This window comes from Pseudorca crassidens, chromosome 2, assembly GCF_039906515.1.
Source record: "Pseudorca crassidens isolate mPseCra1 chromosome 2, mPseCra1.hap1, whole genome shotgun sequence".
NCBI classification, from domain to species: domain Eukaryota; kingdom Metazoa; phylum Chordata; class Mammalia; order Artiodactyla; family Delphinidae; genus Pseudorca; species Pseudorca crassidens.
In genome coordinates, this window is record NC_090297.1 from 94,899,790 (window position 1) to 94,919,011 (window position 19,222).

Consider the following 19,222-nt stretch of genomic DNA (forward strand, 5'->3'; position numbering starts at 1 on the left):
TCCACTCAATAGTCTATAAAAACCTATGAAAAGAATCTAAAACAAATGGATTTATGTGTATGTATAACTGAACCACCTTCCTGTACACCTGAAACTAACACAACATTGCAAATCAAGTATACCCCAATATAAAATAAAAATTAAATTTAAAAAAAGAATAAAACTTGTAAGTTGAAATTACTCCTTGACCCATGGGCTGCAGAATGGCTGTTGCTAGCAGGCATGAAATAACATTAACATCTCCATCAGAGCTCTTGTGTAACCAGGTACATTGCCCTTGAGTAGTAATATTTTGAAAGGAATCTTTTTTTTCTGAGCAGTAGGTCTCAACAATGAGTTTAAAATACTCAGTAAACCATGTTGTAAACAGATATGTTATCATCCAGGCTTTGTTGTTGCACTTATAGAGCACAGGCAGAGTCAGTTTAGTATAATTCTTAAGGGCCCTAGAACTTTCAGAATGGTAAATGAGCATTGGCTTCAACTTTAAGTCACCAGCTGCATCAGCCCATAACAAGAGATTCAGCCTGTCCTTTGAAGATTTGAAGCCAGGCATTGACTTCTACTCTCTAGCTATAAAAGTTCTAGATGGCATCTTCTTCCAGTACAAGGCTCTGTCATCTACAATGAAAATCTGTTCTTTAGTGTAGCCACCTGCATCTTAGCTAGATCTTCTGGATAAACTGATCTCTGCTTATTTCAAGGTAACATTCCCACATATATATTTTTTTTCCTTTGGAAATTTGCTTTATTTTTTAAATTAATTTTTATTGGAGCAGAGTTGCTTTACAATGTTGTGTTAGTTTCTGCTATACAGCAAAGTGAATCAGTTATACATATAAATATATCCCCTCTTTTTTGGATTTCTTTCCTGATTAGGTCACCACAGTGCATTAAGTAGAGTTCCTTGTGCTATACAGCATGTTCTCATTAGTTATCTATTTTATACATAGTATTAATAGTGTATATATGTCAATCCGAATCTCCCAATTCCTCCCTCCCCCTCTTCCCCCCTTGGTATCCATACATTTGTTCTCTACGTCTGTGTCTCTATTTCTGCTTTGTAAATAAGATCATCTATACCATTTTTCTAGATTCCACATTTATGAGTTAATATACAATATTTGTTTTTCTCTTTCTGACTTACTACACTCTGCATGATACTCTCCAGAGCAATCTAAATGTCCATGAATAGAGGAATGGCTAAAGAAGATGTGGTACATACATACAATGCAATATTACTCAGCCATAAAAAGGAACAAAATTGGGTCATTTGTAGAGACATGGATGGAGCAGAGTGAAGTAAGTCCCACATATATTTTTAAAAGAAAAACTATAATGGAGCAATTGAAATTATGAAGAAAGACTATAAAACAGACAGAAAAATGGGAAGCAGATGGTCAAACAACAGGAGGTTATGACTAGATAACATGAAAATGTGAAGTGGGAACTGACATAACTCAAGAAAGTAACAAAAAGACTAGTTTGGGGTTTTAATTTGGAGGCAGTGGAAATCAGTGCTGCTGTCCTGGATTTGCCTGTTCTGATTTCTCAATGCTCTTTCCCTATGTAAGGAGTTTAAGGGCATTTTGAAGATCTATGTGGCTTTCTCTACCAAAGCTACCTGCTCTGCTCTTCTGTTTTACCTTTAGTAGTCAGCTCACACTGACATGCTAACAAATAATATAGACTGGGTTGCTTAAACAACAGACATTAATTTTCTCACAGCTCTAGAGGCTGGGAAGTTTAAGATCAAGGAGCTGGCCAATTCAGCTCCTGGTGAGGACTCTTTTCCAGATTGCAGACATCTTGTGCCCTCATACAGTAGAGAAAGAGAGCAAGAGATCACTTCCTTTTCTTATAAGGCCACCAATCTTATGGGATTAGGGCCCCATCCCTATGACCTCATTTAACATTAATTACCTCCTAAAAGCCCTATCTCCAAATTCAGCCACACTGGGGGTTAGGGCTTCAACATATAAATTTTGGGGAGGATACAATTCAGGCCATAGCATTATTCATCTTGAAAAGTCACTAGCCTTCAAAAACAACTTTTTCTAGACTTTCAGACTGGAATTTTTATAAGCAAAAATTTGTCTTGGATGATGCAGAGCAAATGATAAGCTATCTAACCTCATTCTGTCTCAATGTAGTGTTGCTCTAAGAGGCTGAAACAGTCCCCCTAGACTTAGTATATAGAAAGTATATAGAAAGAACATTAGCTTTATATCAACAGAACTAAATTTGAATTACTAATTGTCTTACCTTGGAAAAATTACTTATCACTGAGTCTGTTTTATTTTTAAAATAGTGGTGACCTATTTCGTAGAAATTTTGAGACAATTAAATGAAACAAAATATGTTAAAAACCTAGTAGTGCTACAATAAATTGCAATTATCTTTTAATTCACAAAGAAACAAAGATTACAAAGAAACAGGTTCACTCTATGCAGCGTCAAAACTTAGATATTAATGGTAAGTGAGCTCAGACTAACAACTTATTTCCCTCCATCTTAAGGATATTTGAGGCCCTCTGTCCAAACTGACTGCTGTTTACCTAACATGAGAAGAAACAGGAGATAAACAGTGCCCCTAAGTCTTCCATCTGACTTATACCTCAGATGGAAAGAAACTTGTAGCTGAAGGACAGAAATGTCAGGCTTAAATACTCTGTCTGCAGAGTAGTCATTATGAAGCCGGGACCCTCAAAGTGCTCCAACTCCAGTGTAGTTCTCCCCTGTGCCTGCCAGATAATAAACACCTGGCTCCTTCCTTGCTAAACAATGGCATACCAGGGGGATACCACCTTTGTACATTACATAAACTATTTGCATGATAACCAACATTACAGTTCCCCATTTTTGAAGTCTGAGTATGTCTTACAAAGCCCACATGCATTCTCTCTATACTGAATGGATTAACAAACTAAGGCTTATATGGCTGTTCATACATTATGAAGCAGTTTCATATTCCTTATTTCATTTGATTCTGAAAACAATCCTGTAAATAAGGCTTATAAAAGGCAATGTTATTGTCCCCACTTAAAAAATATGGAAACTGAGACTCAAAGATTAACTGAACCTCCAAATATCAAAGATAATGAATGAAAGAGACAGGACTGGAAATTAGGTCTTTCTGGATCAAAGTATCCTTACTTCCTACTTCAACACACTACACTATTTCCCCTAAAAATTATAATATTCTTATGTAAGGCTTGTAGTTTTCAAAATATTTTCATATCCATTTTCTCATTTGAGCCTCACAAGAGCAGGCAAACCGCCACACAGAAAAAGGCCGAGACCTTGGGTCTGGATGAGGTGAAGGGTTAGAACTGAGACTTGCAGATAAAGTCATAAACCTCAAAGGGCTGTATCTGCAGATACAGAGTCCAGTTCAATCTATAGCTAGCTATCTGAGATGAAGTCAGAAACTTCAGAGGAAGAGGAAAGGCAATCAAGTTCTTCAGCAACAGGGTAGGCCCCAGACAGTTGGCTGAAGTACCGGACTAGTCTCCTCCTAGGTGCCAAAGCAGAGGGGAGCTTGATAGGCAGATTGCTCCCTCACATCCCACCACTCCCATGGTGGGATGTGGCAGAGAGCTGGCAGTTTAGAGGACTATTGGGCTGAACACTAAGGCCTCTCTTGATCTTTAGACAGCTGGCTTAGCATAGTACCTGGTACATATATTTTGAACTATAAACCAGTTTGACCCCTGGTGGGAGACTAGTGGTGAGGATGTTCCTGTTATTCTGCCAGTCTGGATTCCTTTTGTTCTGGGGCACAGTGAGGCTGTTTATATAAGGCTGATGATCACTGAGAGCATCTAAGATTGGACTAGGACACCATGGTTTCCCTAAGGATACCCAACCCTTTATGAAAAAAATGGAGATAGAGAACCGTGCATTGATTAGTGGACTAATTAACTCCCTGTAAAATTCCAAAGAACTTGAAAAGTTCTTTATTCAAGATCTTTTCCACATACCTACAACAGATTTACTAATATCTGAAACTGGATCATTACCAAATTAGACCCTAGTCTAGAAATGAGGAGAATAAAAATAGCCTGTTTCCTGAAGTGTTACAGACCTTGAGAACCCATGGATGCTTTTGGGTTTTGCAAGGGTTTATAACCACCCTTCAGCATGTTGTGATCAACATGCTGTAATTTTCTCAACTGCTCTCTCCAAAGTGAATGGAATAATATACTATTTTTTAGTATACAGTCTGAGCAGAGTGAGAATACAAAGAAGTTCTGAAGTGCCTTTAGGAACACAGGCTTTGCACAAAGCTAGAGAGGTGGGTGCTCTGCTAGAAGACTCTGGAGATCTGAGGGCTTACTGTTTTCCTCCGGTGGACTGGCTGCAAATAAAGTCCTGAAAGCCCTCTGTGGTTGTCTGGAAAGTCCTTTACCTTCCTGAGTGAAGTCCAGATATTTCTTGGAGTCAAAAATTTCAATAGGCATTTAATCTCAAGCATCTCCAGATCATCAATTCTGCTATGGTCCTTCTTTATCTTTAATTCATATTACTAAGTCTTTCCTGTAACCTATTCCTTAATCTATCCAATAATCTTAGTTATATCCTATAATATGCGGCTAACCATCCAGAGACCAAGAAACATTATTTCCTTAATTTGTATCACAGTTCTGCAAGGTAACCCATGAAGGGGCTGATTTTTAAGCTCTAATGGTATCTGAAAAACTATGCAGAAGGGTGCTTCAGTGTTAAATCCAACTTCTGACACCACATCTTATAATACTGACCAGTTATTGTCTTTTGTGGCAGTCAGGAAAGATCTCTGGTGTTTCTTCAAGATTCACTCCAACTCCCAAGTTTCAGTGTTCAAGGTACATTGTGATAACCATTTTTACATAACAGTTACCCCTCAGGCATCCTCAGTATCCAAAGATCAGGCCTAGACTCAATCTCAAAGAATTGAGAGGCTGTACCCTAAGGACAGAATTGAGAGGCTGTACCCTAAGGACAGAATTGAGAGGCTGTACCCTGAGGATTATTGATAATAATCTCAACCTAGTATGGCTGTTAGAATTAAGCAAGAGGACCTTTAATAGTGCCTTGAAATCATACCTGGCACATAACAGGCACTTAATAAAATAAATTTCAGTTTTTTTAATTTAAAAAAAGTTTGTTTTTTCTGATATTGAGCTGCATGAGCTGTTTGTATATTTTGGAGATTAATCCTTTTTATTTTAATTTTATTAACTTCTTTAAAATTACAATTTAAAAAGTTTACTTTCCATTTACAGTTATTACAAAATATTGTCTATATCTCCCGTGTTGTACAATACATCCTTGAGCCTATCTTATATCCAATGGTTTGTACCTCCCACTCCCCACCCCCACTGCACTGGTAACCAATAGGTTGTTCTCTATCTCTGTGAGTCTGCTAAAGAAATATTTTTAAATCATCAATTTTATTAATAAAATATATAAAGAGAGAAAATTACCAAAAAACTTCCATCCACTCCTGTGTAGTGTTGGTTGGAAATACGGCAGGCATTTACTGCACACATTTAGACCTTTTCGTTTAAGTGATTTCACGGCTCATTCCTGGCCCTTTAATACTTGGTCTTTATTGTTCTGACATTCTTGATTTTGTTCATTCTTGAATCATTTTATAATATTCTCAAGTGTTTGCATCAAAAAGTGTACATGGGCTTTTGGAATCCTTCAATATCTTAGAATTCTTTCTGTTACCTTTTTCTGTGAGTAATAAACCTTGCCTTGTCAAATATTTAGGTGTCAATATTTCCTTTCCATATCTCTGCCTTTGCTTCACTTGATGGCATTAAGTGTAAGATCAAGTCTCTATCCTTCACCACCTCGGTGAAGAATGAATGACCACGTTATTTATAGAGTATAATAAATATATATTACCCATGAAATTGATGAAGAAAAATAATACAGTAGTACTTTTAGAAAACAAAAAAGTTAAGAAAAATAACTATAAATCAAAATCTCAACAAAGGTAATGATCTTTAACATTTTAGAATACTTAATTTTTCTGTGCAATCTTTTTTTTTAACATCTTTATTGGAGTATAATTGCTTTAAAATGTTGTGTTAGTTTCTGCCGTACAACAAAATGAATCAGCTAAGACATATATCCCTATAACCCCTCCCCCTTGTGCCTCCATCCCACACTCCCTATCCCACCCCTCTAGGTGGTCACAAAAAACAGAGCTGATCTCCCTGTGCTATGCAGCTGCTTCCCACTAACTATCTATTTTACATTTGGTAGTGTATATATGTCAATGCTACTCTCTCACTTTGTCCCAGCTTACCCTTCCCCCTCCCCATATCCTAAAGTCCATTCTCTACGTCTGTGTCTTTATTCCTGTCCCGTCTCTAGGTTCATCAGAACCTTTTTTGTTTTTGTTTTGTTTTTTAGATTCCATATATATGTGTTAACATACAGTATTTGTTTTTCTCTTTCTGACTTACTTCACTCAGTATGACAGACTCTAGGTCCATCCACCTCACTACAAATAACTCAATTTTGTTTCTTTTTATGGCTGAGTAATATTCCATTGTATATATGTGCCACATCTTCTTTATCCATTCATCTATAGATGGACACTTAGGTTGCTTCTATGGCCTGGCTATTGTAAATAGTGCTGCAGTTGAACACTGTCATACATGTGTCTTTTGAATTATGGTTTTCTCAGGGTACGTGCCCAGTAGTGGGATTGCTGGGTCATATGGTAGTTCTATTTTTAGTTTTTTAAGGAACCTCCATACTGTTCTCCATAGTGGCTGTATCAATTTACATTCCCACCAGCAGAGCAAGAAGGTTCCCTTATCTCCACACCCTCTCCAGCTTTTATTGTTTGTAGATTTTTTGATGATGGCCATTCTGACCAATGTGAGCTGATACCTCATTGTGGTTTTGATTGGCACTTCTCTAATGATTAGTGATGTTGAGCATCCTTTCATGTGTTTGTTAGCAATCTGTATATCTTCTTTGGATAAATGTCTATTTAGGTCTTCTGCCCATTTTTGGATTGGCTTGTTTGTTTTTTTGAAATTGAGCTGCATGAGCTGCTTGCATATTTTGGAGATTAAACCATTGTCAGTTGCTTTGTTTGCAAATATTTTCTCCCATTCTGAGGGCTGTCTTTTCATCTTGTTTATGGTTTCCTTTGCTGTGCAAAAGCTTTTAAATTTCATTTGGTCCCATTTGTTTATTTTTGTTTTTATTTCTATTACTCTAGGGGGTGGGTCAAAAAGGATCTTGCTGTGATTTATGTCATAGAGTGTTCTGCCTATATTTTCCTCTAAGAGTTTGATAGTGTCTGGCCTTACATTTAGGTCTTTAATCCATTTTGAGTTTATTTTTGTGCATGGAGTTAGGGAGTGTTCTAATTTCATTCTTTTACATGTAGCTGTCCAGTTTTCCCAGCACCATTTATTGAAGAGGCTATCTTTGGTCCATTGTATAACTGGCCTCCTTTGTCATAGATTAAGTGACCATCAGTGTGTGGGTCTAACTCTGGACTTTCTGTCTTTTTCCATTGATCTATATTTCTGTTTTCGTCCCAGTACCATATTGTCTTGATGACTGTAGCTTTGTACTATAGTCTGAAGTCAGGGATACTGATTCTTCCACCTCCATTTTTGTTTCTCAAGATTGCTTCCACTATTCGAAGTCTTTTGTGTTTCCATACAACAAACAACCCAATCAAAAAATGGGCAGAAGTCCTAAATAGACATTTCCCCAAAGAAGACATACAAATGGCCAACAAACACATGAAAAGATGCTCAACATCACTAATCACTAGAGAAATGCAAATCAGAACTACAGTGAGGTATCACCTCACACTGGTCAGAATGGCCATCATCAAAAAATCTACAAACAGAGACCTTCAAGATGGCAGAAGAGTAAGACATCAAGAACACCTTCTTCCCCACAAATACATCAGATATACATCTACATGTGGAGCAACTCCTACAGAATACCTACTGAATGCTGGCAGAAGACTTCAGACCTCCCAAAAGGCAAGAAACTCCCCACGTACCAGAGTAGGGCAAGAGAAAAAAGAAAAAACAGAGACAAAAGAATAGAGACGGGACCTGCACCACTGGGAGGGAGCTGTGAAGAGGAAAAGTTTCCACACACTAGGAAGCCCCTTCACTGGTGGAGACAGGGGGCGGGGAGGGAGTGGGGGGATGGCAGCTGGGGGAAGCTTTGGAGCCACAGAGGAGAGCGTAGCAACAAGGGTGCAGAGGGCAAAGCGGAGATTTCTGCACAGAGGATTGGTGCCAACCAGCACTCACCAGCCTGAGAGGACTGTCTGCTCCTCCGCCAGGGCGGATGTGGGCTGGGAGCTGAGGTTTGGGTTCGGAGGTCAGATCCCAGGGAGAGGGCTGGGGTTGGCTGTGTGAACACAGCCTTAAGGAGGCTAGTGCGCCACAGCTAGCCAGGAGAGAGTCCGGGAAAAAGTCTGGACCTACCTAAGAGGCAAGAGACCGTTGTTTCAGGGTGCGTGAGGAGAGGAGATTCAGAGCACCGCCTAAACAAACTCCAGAGACGGGCGCGAGCCAAGGATATCAGTGCAGACACCAGAGACGGGCATGAGACGCTAAGGCTGCTGCTGCAGCCACCAAGAAACCTATGTGCAAGCACAGGTCACTATCCACACCCCCCTCCCAAAAGCCTGTGCAGCCCGCCATTGCCAGGGTCCTGTGATCCAGGGACAACTTCCCTGGGAGAACGCACGGTATGCCTCAGACTGTTGCAACATCACACCGGCCTCTGCCGCCACAGGCTCGCCCGGCACTCCATAGCCCTCCCTCCCACCCGGCCTGAGTGAGCCAGAGCCGCCGAATCAGCTGCTCCTTTAACCCCGTCCTGTCTGAGTGAAGAACAGACACCCTCAGGCGACCTACACGCAGAGCTGGGTCTAAATCCAAAGCTGAACCCCGAGGGCTGTGCGAACAAAGAAGAGAAAGGGAAATTTCTTCCAGCAGCCACAGGAGCAGAGGATTAAACCTCCACAATCAATTTGCTGTACCCTGCATCTCTGGAATACCTGAATAGACAATGAATCAACCCAAATTGAGGAGGTGGACTTTGGGAGCAAAGTTTTTTTTTCCCCTTTTTCTCTTTCCGTGAGTGTGTATGTATATGCTTCTGTGTGTGATTTTGTCTGTATACCTTTGCTTTTACCATTTGTCCTAGGGTTCTGTCTGTCCATTTTTCTGTTTTTTTTTTTTTTTTTTTACTTTTTAAAATTTTTTTCTTAATAATTATTTTTAATTTTGATAACTTTATTTTATTTTACCTTCTTTCTTTCTATATTTTCTCCCTTTTATTCTGAGCTGTGTGGATGAAAGGCTCTTGGTGCTCCAGCCAGGCGTCAGGGCTGTGCCTCTGAGGTGGGAGAGCCAAGTTCAGGACACTGGTCCACCAAAGAACTCCAAGCTCCACGTAATATCAAATGGTGAAAATCTCGCAGAGATCTCCATCTCAACACCAACACCCAGCTTCACTCAACGACCAGCAAGCTACAGTGCAGGACACCCTATGCCAAACAACTAGCAAGAAAGGAACACAACCCGAACCATTAGCAGAGAGGCTGCCTAAATTATAATAAGGCCACAGACACAACACCAGATGTGGACCTGCCCACCAGAAAGACAAGATCCAGCCTCATCCACCAGAACACAGGCACTAGTCTACACAACCCACTGAACCTACCATACCCACCGGGGACAGACAACACCAAAAACAACAGGAACTATGAACCTGCAGCCTGCGAAAAGGAGACCCCAAACACAGCAACTTAAGCAAAATGAGAAGACAGAAAAACACTCAGCAGATGAAGGAGCAAGGCAAACACCCACCAGACCTAACAAATGAAGAGGAAATAGGCAGTCTACCTGAAAAAGAATTCAGAATAATGATAGTAAAGATGATCCAAAATCTTGGAAATAGAATAGAGAAAATACAAGAAAGTTTTAACAAGGACCTAGAAGAACTAAAGAGCAAACAAACAGTGATAAACAGCACAACAAGTGAAATAAAAAATTCTCTAGAATGGATCAATAGCAGAATAACTGAGGCAGAAGAACGGATAAATGACCTGGAAAATAAAATAGTGGAAATTACTGCAGAGCAGATTAAGAAAAAAGAATGAAAAGAATTGAGGACAGTCTCAGAGACCTCTAGGAGAACATTAAATGCACCAACATTGGAATTATAGGGGTCCTAGAAGAAGAAGAGAAAAAGAAAGGGACTGAGAAAATATTGGAAGAGATTATAGTTGAAAACTTCCCTAATATAGGAAAGGAAATAGTTAATCGAATCCAGGAAGCACTAAAAGTCCCATACAGGATAAATCCAAGGAGAAACACACCAAGACACATATTAATCAAACTGTCAAAAATTAAATACAAAGAAAACATATTAAAAGCAGCAAGGGAAAAACAACAAATAACACACAAGGGAATCCCCATAAGGTTAAAAGCTGATCTTTCAGCAGAAACTCTGCAAGCCAGAAGGGAGTGTCAGGACATACTGAAAGTGATGAAGGAGAAAAACCTGCAGCCAAGACTACTCTACCCAGCAAGGATCTCATTCAGATTTGATGGAGAAATTAAAGCCTTTCCAGACAAGCAAAAGCTAAGAGAATTCAGCACCACCAAACCAGCATTACAACAAATGACAAAGGAATTCTCTAGGCAGGAAACACAAGAGAAGGAAAAGACCTACAATAACAAACCCAAAACAATTAAGAAAATGGTAATAGGAACATACATATCGATAAATACCTTAAATGTAAATGGATTAAATGCTCCAACCAAAAGACATAGACTGGCTGAATGGATACAAAAACAAGATCTGTATATATGCTGTCTACAAGAGACCCACTTCAGACCTAGGGACACATACAGACTGAAAGTGAGGGGATGGAAAAAGATATTCCATGAAAATGGAAATCAAAAGAAAGCTGGAGTAGAAATTCTCATCAGAAAAAATAGAATTTAAAATAAAGACTATTAGAAGAGACAAAGAAGGACACTACATAAGGATCAAGGGATCGATCCAAGAAGAAGATATAACAATTGTAAATATTTATGCACCCAACATAGGAGCACCTCAATACATAAGGCAAATACTAACAGCCATAAAAGGGGAAATTGACAGTAACACAATCACAGTAGGGGACTTTAACACCCCACTTTCACCAATGGACAGATCATCCAAAATGAAAATAAATTAGGAAACACAAGCTTTGAATGATACATTATACAAGATGAACTTAGACTTAATTGATATTTCTGGGACATTCCATCCAAAAAAACCAGAATACACATTATACTCAAGCGCTCATGGAACATTCTCCAGGATAGATCATATCTTGGGTCACAAATCAAGCCTTGGTAAATTTTAGAAAATTTAAATTGTATCAAGTATCTTTTCTGACCACAACGCTGTGAGGCTACATATCAATTACAGGAAAAAAATCTGTAAGAAATACAAACACATGGAGGCTAAACAATACACTACTTATTAACGAAGTGATCACTGAAGAAATCAAAGAGGAAATCAAAAAATACCTAGAAACAAATGACAATGAAAACACGACAACCCAAAACCTATGGGATGCAGCAAAAGCAGTTCTAAGGGGGAAGTTTATAGCAATACAATCCTACCTTAAGAAACAAGAAACAGCTCAAATAAACAACCTAACCTTACACCTAAAGAAATTAGAGAAGAAGAAAACAACCCCCAAAGTTAGCAGAAGGAAAGAAATCATAAAGATCAGATCAGAAATAAATGAAAAAGAAATGAAGGAAACGATAGCAAAGATCAATAAAACTAAAAGCTGGTTCTCTGAGAAGATAAACAAAATTGATAAACCATTAGCCAGACTCATCAAGAAAAAAAGGGAGAAGACTCAAATCAATAGAATTACAAATGAAAAAGGAGAAGTAACAGCTGAAACTGCAGAAATACAAAGGATCATGAGAGATTACTACAAGCAACTCTAAGTCAATAAAACGGACAACCTGGAAGAACTGGACAAACTCTTAGAAATGCACAACCTTCTGAGACTGAACCAGGAAGAAACAGAAAATATGAACAGACCAATCACAAGCACTGAATTGAAACTGTGATTAAAAATCTTCCAACAAACAAAAGCCCAGGACCAGATGGCTTCACAGGTGAATTCTATCAAACAGTTAGAGAGGAGTTGACACTTATCCTTCTCAAACTCTTCCATAATATAGCAAAGGGAGGAACACTCCCATCTCATTCTATGAGGCCACCATCACCCTGATACCAAAACCAGACAGGGATGTCACAAAGAAAGAAAACTACAGGCCAATATCACTGATGAACATAGTTGCAAAAATCCTTGACAAAATACTAACAAACAGAATCCAACAGCACATTAAAAGGATCATACTCCATGATCAAGTGGGGTTTATTCCAGGAAGGCAAGGATTCCTCAATATACACAAATCAATCAACATGATACACCATATTAACAAATTGAAGGAGAAAAACCATATGATCATCCCAATAGATGCAGAGAAAGCTTTCAACAAAATTCAACACCTATTTATGATAAAAACCCTCCAGAAAGTAGGCATGGGGGAACTTTCCTCAACATAATAAAGGCCATATATGACAAACCTACAGACAACATCGTCCTCAATGGTGAAAAATTGAAACCATTTCCACTAAGATCAGGAACAAGACAAGGTTGCCCACTCTCACCACTATTATTCAACAAAGTTTTGGAAGTTTTAGCCACAGCAATCAGAAAAGAAAAAGAAATAAAAGGAATCCAAATTGGAAAAGAAGAAGTAAAAACTGTCACTGTTTGCAGATGACATGATACTATACATAGAGAATCCTAAAGATGCTACCAGAAAACTACTAGAGCTAATCAATGAATTTGGTAAAGTAGCAGGATACAAAATTAACGCACAGAAATCTCTAGCATTTCTATACATTAATGATGAAAAATCTGAAAGTGAAATTAAGAAAACACTCCCATTTACCATTCCAACAAAAAGAATAAAATATCTAGGAATAAACCTACCTAAGAGGACAAAAGACCTGTATGCAGAAAATTATAAGACACTGATGAAAGAAATTAAAGATGATACAAATAGATGGAGAGATATACCCTGTTCTTGGATTGGAAGAATCAACATTGTGAAAATGACTCTACTACCCAAAGCAATCTACAGATTCAATGCAATCCCTATGAAACTACCACTGGCATTTTTCACAGAACTAGAACAAAAAATTTCACAATTTGTATGGAAACACAAAAGACCCCGAATAGCCAAAGCAATCTTGAGAACGTAAAATGGAGCTGGAGGAATCAGGCTTCCTGACTTCAGACTATACTACAAAGCTACAGTAATCAAGACAGTATGGTACTGGCACAAAAACAGAAATATAGATCAATGGAACAGGATAGAAAGCCCAGAGATAAACCCACGCACACATGGTCACCTTATCTTTGACAAAGGAGGCAGGAATGTACAGTGGAGAAAGGACAGCCTATTCAATAAGTGGTGCTGGGAAAACTGGACAGCTACATGTAAAAGTATGAGATTAGATCACTCCCTAACACCATACACAAAAATAAGCTCAAAATGGATTAAAGATCTAAATGTAAGGCCAGAAACTATCAAACTCAAACTATCAAATATAGGCAGAACACTCTATGACATAAATCACAGCAAGGTCCTTTTTGACCCACCTCCTAGAGAAATGGAAATAAAAACTAAAATAAACAAATGGGACCTAATGAAACTTAAAACCTTTGCACAGCAAAGGAAACCATAAACAAGACGAGAAGCCAACCCTCAGAATGGGAGAAAAGATTTGTAAGTGAAGCAACTGACAAAGGATTAATCTCCAAAATTTACATGCAGCTCAATATAAAAAAAAAAAAAAAAAACCCAATCTAAAAATGGGCAGAAGACCTAAATAAACATTTCTCCAAAGAAGATATACAGATTGCCAACAAACACATGAAAGAATGTTCAACATCGTTAATCATTAAAGAAATGCAAATCAAAACTACAATGAGATATCATCTCACACTGGTCAGAATGGCCATCATCAAAAAATCTACAAACAGTAAGTGCTGGAGAGGGTGTGGAGAAAAGGGAACCCTCTTGCACTGTTGGTGGATATGTAAATTGATACAGCCACTATGGAGAACAGTATGGAAGTTCCTTAAAAAAATTAAAAATAGAACTACCATACGACCTAGCAATCCCACTAGTGGGCACATACCCTGAGAAAACCATAATTCAAAAAGAGTCATGTACCACAATGTTCATTGCAGCTCTATTTACAATAGCCAGGACATGGAAGCAACCTAAGTGTCCATCAACAGATGAATGGATAAAGAAGATGTGGCACATATATACAATGGAATATTACTCAGCCATAAAAAGAAATAAAATTGAGTTATTTGTAGTGAGGTGGATGGACCTAGAGTCTATCATACAGAGTGAAGTAAGTCAGAAAGAGAAAAACAAATACTGTATGCTAACACATATATATGGAATCTAAAAAACAAAACAAAAATGGTTATGAAGAAAGTAGAGGCAATACGGGAATAAATATGCAGACCTACTAGAGAATGGACTTGAGGATACGGGGAGGGGGAAGGGTAAGCTGGGACAAAGTGAGAGAGTGCATGGACATATATACACTACCAAATGTAAAACAGATAGCTAGTGGGAAGCAGCTGCATAGCACAGGGAGATCAGCTTGGTTCTTTGTGACCACCTAGATGGGTGGGATAGGGAGGGTGGGAGGGAGGGAGACGCAAGAGGGGAGAGATATGGGGATATACATATATGTATAACTGATTCACTTTGTTATAAAGCAGAAACTAACACACCATTGTAAAGCAATTATACTCCAATAAAGATGTTAAAAAAATGTGGTTAAACACACAGAAATTTTAACACTAATAAGTATAGTTTATATATTATTCTTAGAAATTAAAAAATTACTGCTAGACAATAGACATTATTGAATCTTTGATAGTAGGAGTAACTTAAAAGCCAGTAAAAATATCCTTTAGTACTCCTAGTTATTATTCATATTAATCTAATTGTGGATAAATTAGAAATTAAAACACACACACCCCCCATCATTATTTTTGTGCAGACTATTAAATGCCAGCCTCATTTTTCTCTCATGGCCTTTAAGACATAAATTCTTCAAAGTCCAATCTGGAATCAGCATTGGCATCTACAGCTTTAAAAGTATCCTACAAGAAAGAAGAAACTCAAGTACTTTATCGCAAGTAAAGCTACTATACCATGCTAACATTGGCACATTTCACTCATGGTGATTATGATTTCTACCAGCACCCATTGTCCTAGTTTTTCATTCACAGCTACAAAGCTAAGCACATTAGGTGATTTTTAATTTGTGCAATACTGGAGTCAAAAGCCATCATGTCATTCCAAATAATTTTGAGTCTTATATGTAAATAAGTATTTACCTAGGTAAACAATGAATGCCAAGAACCTTGAGGGAATAAAGATATGAAGGTACATAGTCTTTGCCATCAGAGACCTCACACTCTATTAACTAAATGATATAAAATATGTGAAATACTTGTATGACCCACAAATTAATGATTTGAGACCTAGGCTTATGAAGTAAGAGTGTATGTTCAAATCTCACTAGGGTGGTCTGCTTTTTTAAATAAAAAATTAATAATCATAATTTTTAAATGCACATCATATATATTTCTAGCAGACTCCTACCTCAAATGTAGAGACCATTTCTTGTTCATTCTTGTACCATCAATGGTTAGCATAAAGTATGACATTCAAAGGTCCTTAATCTATATATGTTGAATTAATAAATACTGTGAACTGGGCAATGGACTAGGTGGTAGGGATTAAAAGAAAAGCAGATGCAATCCCTGCCCTGAAGGAAGTTACAGACTAGTAGAGACCATTCACATAACCAAAGAGAATCTGTTAGGTGATGTGATGGGAATGTATTCAAGGTACAGTGGAGTTTGGGGGGATTCAGGAAAGCCTTCACAGAGGGAGAGGACTTGAACTGAGAATTGCAGAGAAAAACTGGCCTTAGCTGGGCAGACAGATGGGACAGGGCATTCCAAGTATATGTGACAGTATCTGTAAGCAGGCAGAACATATGTTAGTTAGAAAAAACAATAATAATGATAATGATAATAATAACAGCTAATATTTATTGAGCACTTACTTCTGAGCACTTTATATGTACACTGCTATGACCCATTTCTGAGAAAAAGGAAAGGCTCATAGCTTTCAATGGGGACCACAGTGGGAAAGAGCTCTTCAACATGTCCTAGTCATAGAGCAAGCAGCCCTGCCTCTTGGGCCACCTAACCCAGCAAACTCTATGGTACTGAAAGTATCAGAGGTATAAAAAGATATTGTGTGAAGTTTATAGCAAGCCCCAAAAGGAGAGTCTGCAGCAGAAAACTGTAACAGTTCCTGACATGCTATGGGGCCCTGGTAGAAACAGATTGCTTAAATATGGGACATCAAATGACCATACAGCCAGGGCTGACTATCATGAATTGGGTTCTGTCAGACCCACCAAGTCATAAGTTTTGGTGAGCCGAGCAGCAATCCATATGATGGAACAGTACATCTGAGATCAAGCACAAGCAGAATCAGAGCACAAACAAAACAAAGAATGGCTCAGATCTCCAGGCCCCACCACTGTTATACCATCACCTCTCCTTAAACTCACTCCTACAACGATTTGGAAGTTCATTATGACCAGCCAACACAGGAGGAAAAAGGAAAAAGGATAAGCTTGGTCCATGGATGGGTTTCTGAGTATGTGAATGCAAACTGAAAACAGCCTGATATGCACTACACAACCACTCAGGAATAGTCCAGAATGACAGCAATAAGGGGAGAGAAGAATGTCAAGTGGTGTACCTGATCATTCACTTTATGTAGAAAGAGAAGTGGCCAGAAATAACAATATATAGAGACTCATGGGCAGTGGTGAGTCGCTTGGTTGGATGATCAGTAGCCTGGAAAGAAAAAGATTAGAAGATCAGAGACACAGAGGTCTGGGGAATATGCATGAGGATGGATATATGGGAGTGAACACAAAGTAAAAATATTTTCATATTGTATAGTTGCTACCATGGAAGAGGTACAAAACAACCAAGTAGACAGAGTGACCCAGCCAGCTGAAGTCAGCCAGACTGTCTCATCAGCTGACATAATGAACAGCGGTGCTGACACAACGGGCTCTGGAATGGAGCAGCCATGGTCGTGGAGATAGATGCTATCCATGGACCAACTAGTATGGGTCCCACTTACCAAGCCTAATATAGCTACTGCTGCTACCAAATGCCCAACCTACTACCATCAGAGACTAATACTGAGCCACTGACACAACACCATCCTTTCAGGGAATTTACCAGCCACTGAGCAGCCAGCTGATTACTCTGAAGCTATTCTACCCTGAAAGATACAGTGTTTCATCTTGACTGGAATTGACACATATTCTAAGCACGTGTTTGCCTTATTTGCCTGCAGAGCCTCACCTAGCAGAACAATCCAACAGTTAGAGTGTTTGATCTTACAACATGTGTATATACAGTACATTGCATTGGACCAAAAGTCCTATTATGCTGCAAAGGGCCATATAATGACGACAGGACCCACCAGTCCTATGACATAAAGCACTACCTAGAAGCTGCTGGTTTGCTATAGTGACAGAACAAACAAGTGGTTTTCTTCCAAGTGACAGCTTAAAGATAATACCCTTCATGAATGGAATACCATTCTCGAAGACAGAGTATACACACTAAATCAGTATTCATGCTAATGTTCCTATATCCCTACCATTCCTCTCTGATTCCTACCTCTCTGTCAGGTTTATTCTCTGATATTCCTTCTCACATAAGCAGAAGCCTAAGATACAGACTGAGGTGTAGTGTCCTGGAATTCTGACCTAAAAGAAGGATGTATAACCAGAGACTGTCCTAAGAGACAGGACTCAGGGACAAAAGAAAAATAAAGCCATGCAGATGTTTTCATTAAGTCATCAATCTGAAGGTACTAAGCAGAGTGGGAGGATATAGGATTGAGATAATGAGATAAAAATCAAATCAGAGCAATACATTTTGGAGCACAGAACTCTTAAGGAATTTCCTGAGCCATGGGAACCGTTTGGATCTCTAACACACACACACCCTCACCGATACAGCTGAACAAGTACAGTAATATCAGAAGACTGTTTTGCATTGATAAAGTGGAAATAGAATAATTGTTTTCTCTTTGTATTCTGAAACTTCCATCTAAACAGTTTTTAAATAATCAAGACTCATCTAGAGAAGAAAGACATCCCTAATTTAGGCAAACAGCTAAAGTGTAAACCCATGGATCAAGGTGTGACTCCCCCTCCGTCTTTGATGTGGGAGAGCAGCTCTGGGGACACATGTGTGCCTGTCGTTTGAAGAAGGCCCTGAAGTGTGAATCCTGGGCCGTGAACCTTTAGAGAAAAGATAAGGTCTTTGACCCCTGCATTCACAAAGGCTAATGCAGCCCCTGAAATTCTGTGCCAGTTCAGTAAATGGTGAACGAGTCACCAGAAACCCACTCAGCATCTCCCAAAAAGCCCGAGAGAAGGCTGCGGTGTTTGTGGAAAGCGACCGTTTTGAGAAGGTGGAGAAGGTGTATTGCTGGGCTGCCTTATCCCTCGTGAAGGGTTCACGGAAGAGAAGCCCACTCAGGGCCCTTGGAAGAAGCTCTGGAAAGGGCGAGTCTGGATTTGAGACAGGCTGGGACCTGGGACCCTTTGCTGCAGTGCTTGCACCTGGACAATCATCTCCTCCAGCAACAAAATACAAAGAAACTATAATGGACTAAAACTAACTGCTTACATGCACAGTTGGGGCAAATTATGAACAACAAGTTACAAAACGACCAAGAACCCAACCGCCACTTCTGAAGACCTCAGAGCAAAAGCGGAAGTTTGGGAGCAAAAGCAGGGTACTGCGCATGCACCAAGAACGCAACACCACCCAAGGGGTGGGCAAACCACCTAAGCCACGCCTCCCGCCTCACCCCTGGACACACCCTGCCCTCATCCCATATTAGGAGCCAGCTCCCCCACCCCACCCCCCCCCCACCCCCGTCCCCCAAGGAAGCAAGCAAGGGAAGCTGTTGCTTGATTTC